Source organism: Hyperoodon ampullatus (assembly GCF_949752795.1).
Source record: "Hyperoodon ampullatus genome assembly, chromosome: 13".
Taxonomy (NCBI): Eukaryota; Metazoa; Chordata; class Mammalia; order Artiodactyla; family Ziphiidae; genus Hyperoodon; species Hyperoodon ampullatus.
This window is the reverse complement of record NC_136926.1, coordinates 518,133-522,004: the sequence shown is the minus strand read 5'-3', so window position 1 is coordinate 522,004 and position 3,872 is coordinate 518,133. Positions and strand designations below refer to the sequence as shown.

The window sequence follows — 3,872 nt, the reverse complement described above, 5'->3', positions numbered from 1 at the left end:
TCCATGATACGGCATAATCCTTGAGCCTCCCACTGCTTCATTGAGCAAGAATTTCCTAACCTCCATAGCATTTAGTCTCTGCTCTTTGTAAAGGAGGGAGGAGACTGGATAAATGAGCAGTATTGTTCTTGGGGGATGGGTGAGTCATGTGGCCAGGGGGCAGGTGTGACTCCTGGGCTCCCGCCACCAGAGACATCAAGGAGGGCTGTGCCTTTTGCAAGAGGAAGAGGTTCTTGCTGTTGTGGGCGGACAGCAAGAGCACTGGATGGGTGGCTGCAGCCCCTGACCCTAAATCAGCCCCTTCCTTCCTTGGCCTTCAGATCCCACAGCTGTTCAGTGGGCCGTCAGTGATGTGGAATCTGCCGCTTTCCCCAATCCAGCATCTGTTCTCATGCCAAAGTCCAGAACCTCAGCTTTTCTTTGGGAACTTCTTATCTGTTTCCAGTCCAAACAGTTCCAGAGGGCTGATGCTATGTTCCACCCACCTTGAAGATGGGCATATGATCCACATTTAGCCAATCCCACGTTCCATCCTATGGGTGCTCTGGTGGGTTCAAGGACGATGCCATGATCCAAACCAGGCCAATGACGTTTATTTTATTTTATTTTTTGGCCATACTGTGCACGCGGGATTTTAGTTCCCCGACCAAGGATCGAACCTGTGCCCACTACATTGGGAGCGCAGAGTCTTAACCACTGGACCACCAGGAAAGTCCCATCCCCTCATTTTCAAAACTGCTATGGATTTAAAGCACACAAGATGGTTGTGATATGAGTGGCCTTTTCAGTATGACTTGTTTGACTTAAAATGTTTTCAATGTTTATCCATGTTGTAACATGGATTATCAGTGCTTCATTCATTTTTTAAATTGTGTTTAAAAACACATAACATGGGGATGGGGGGCAAGTGGAGGGAACGGCCCAGATGCACAGCATTCACGGACCCTCTGGACTGGAGGGACTCAGAGCCGGAGCCCAGAAATCCGGGGATGGATAAGACGCAGCGTCCCCTCCAATTCCCGTGAGCACCCCTTGCTCCATCCTGCGCCCAAATACCTCAGCTAGGCCCTCTCCTCACTCTCGACACTCCAGACTCAGCCGGGACAGACCTCCACAGCCGCCACTCCCCACCCTGCAGGAGAAGCTCAGAGGTCCTGTCCCGCTTTCCTCTGAGGGACTCTTTTTGGTGACCACAAAAGGGTTTGGTCGCTCAGGACAAAGCTGGTAGAGGACAGCGGGATGGCTGCACCCGGCGCGCCGCGCTTCCTCCTGACCTTCGACTTGGACGAGACTATCGTGGACGAAAACAGCGACGACCCTGTCGTGCGCGCGCCGCGGCGGGCCAGCGCCTGCCTGAGAGCCTGCGTGCCACCTAGCGCGAGGGCTTCTACAACGAGTACATGCAGCGCGTCTTCCAGTACCTGGGCGAGCAGGGCGTGCGGCCGCGGGACTTGCGCGCCATCTACGAGGCCATCCCCCTGTCGCCCGGCACGGGCGAGCTGCTGCAGTTTGTGGCCAAGCAGGGCGCCTGCTTTGAGGTTATTCTCATCTCAGACGCCAACACCTTTGGCGTGGAGAGTGCGCTGTGCGCCGCTGGCCACCACGGCCTGTTCCGCCACATCTTCAGCAACCCGTCGGGGCCCGACCCTTGGGGGCTCCTGACGCTGCGGCCCTTCCACGCGCACAGCTGCGCTTGCTGCCCCGCCATGTGCCAGCACAAGGTGCTCAGCGACTATCCGCGCGAGCAGGCCCACAACGGCGTGCCCTTCGAGCGCCTTTTCTACGTGAGCGATGGCGCCAACGACTTCTGCCCCACGGGGCTGCTGGCAGGTGGCGAAGTGGCCTTCCCGCGCCACCACTACCCCATGCACCGCCTCATGCAGGAGGCGCAGAAGGCCAAGGCCAGCTCCTTCCGCGCCAGGGTGGTGCCCTGGGAAACCTCCACTGAAGTGCGCCTACACCTGCATCAGGTGCTGAGGACGTGGCCTGCAGGGGGCACCCGGGCGGGGAGGGGGTGGGGCGGTGGGGGTCGGGAAAGAGAAAGCTAGTTTTATTACTCCCTTTCCCTTTCGTTTTGGTATATCCCTCCGGGATTTCCCGGAATCCGAGGTTGGTCCATTTGGGGACTGGAGGAGGGAGTTGGGAGCTGTCCCCATCTGTGCAGTTAACCGAGCTCAGCTGCCTCCCCCAGTCCCACTGCAAGCGAATTCTGGAGTCTGGCCGCAGCAGCGTGGCGCGCATATCTGAGCAGGCAGCAGTGTTTCCACAAACCTTGTCCTCCCAGCTGGGAGGACAGGGTTCCCTGTCAGGGTCAAGAAGGAACATGTCCCGCCGCGTTGTGGTTAACTGTTGCCTTGGGCTGCGTGGCCTCCCTCCTCCAGTCTTCTGTCCAGAGGACCTAGGCCCTGAAATGTACCCCCCGACCTCCCCCGCACCGGACTCCCCACAGAGAGAGGTGCTCCCTGCCGACGTTCCCAGGCCTAGATCTTGCTTTACCTACTGTGACCCTACACTACACTCCTTGCCGCCCCCCGCCCCCCCACCCTGTTAGCATCCCCACAGCATAAAAAGCTAGAGGGAACAGTCACCTCCTGTTGGTGGAAAGAGGTAGCACACTGTCCCGGGGCTCGGGTCTGGCCAGCCAGGGACCTCACAGAGCCCGAAAATGTCTCCTTTCACCCCAGCCTCGTCTATGCAGCAAGAAAGCAGGGACTTAACCAAAGTCGCCCCACTGACTGGGCCTTTTGAGTCCCCCTCCTCCCGTATGGAACAGAAAGCCATGATGCTGTAAAGCAGAGCCAGTGGAAACCCAAGGCCCACCTCCCTCTTCTGGGGTTTCAGAGCTGTGAAGGAGGTGAAGGGGCAGAGGTGAGCGAGGTGTCTCACGCTGCCGTCTGGGGGATGAGGGCGAGGTGATCTCTGCTCTCAGAGAGCCCCACCTAAGTGAGGGAGCTGGTCCCCACTCTTGGAGGAGTGCCCAGCCTGGGGAACCAAGACTGAATACATAACAAAGCAGGCAACAGGCAAAAGAGCAGGGTGTGGCCCACCTTCACAGAGGGGCACGGGTCTAGTGTGGAGGGCTCAGCGAGCACCGAGGAGATGGGAGATACTGCTGCTTAGGGCAGGCAGAGGAGGCTCAACTAGTGGGAGCCTTACAGGTGGGTTGCCTTTCAGTCCCTCGGCCCGCTAGCCCTGCAGGGCAATCATCAGGACGTCATCAGAATTTTATTCAAAGTTGGCACTTGCAGCTGGAGACCCTGTCTTGCATGGCGTAAGGGTCCCCTGTGGGTAAGGTCACCAAACTCCTTGGCTTCCAGTTCTTTCCTGTCTCCAGCAGGCCTCTGGGTACCTCCTCTGTCTTTACCAGGACGCCTTCCCACTGCAATGGGGGGAAGGAACAGACACAGCTCACAGCCCAGGAGGCGTGCCGGACTGGTCCATTCTTGACTGGAGCAGACTTTGGTGTGGGACTCAAGAGGCTCACTCAAGGCGGTGCTTGGGTCAGCATCCCAGAGATCCCAGGCTGTCAGCAGCTGGGCTGCACATAGTTCCCGGGGAAGAATCCAGACCCTTCTGAGCTGATGCCCTCACAGCAGCCATCGGAGTAGCGGGTGATGCAGATAATGGTGCCCTCAGAGAAGGAAAGTTCATTGTCCTGGCGGGTGTATGGGTACAGTGTCATTACTGCAGGGCGGGAGGAGAGGGGTGCCATGCGACGTGCCTCCTGCTCCACAACAGGGATGCTTGTGCCCACATACTGGACTCTAGGGGGCAATGTGGGGAGTGGGGCAGGAGATGCCTTCTTCAAAGCCCCAGGACTCCTCCCCAGCTGAGCTAATATTCAGTATCAGGCCAGCTGCTTCCCTCCTCTG

General features: G+C 58.1%; 1 pseudogene across 1 annotated transcript; it reads left to right on the top strand.

Moving 5' to 3' along the window:
- The first annotated feature begins 1,239 nt into the window (after positions 1–1,239).
- Positions 1,240–2,872, top strand: LOC307061899 (phosphoethanolamine/phosphocholine phosphatase-like; annotated as a pseudogene). The gene is made up of 2 exons: positions 1,240–2,014; positions 2,842–2,872. The product of its transcript is annotated as a phosphoethanolamine/phosphocholine phosphatase-like (transcript).
- The last annotated feature ends 1,000 nt before the right edge of the window (positions 2,873–3,872 follow it).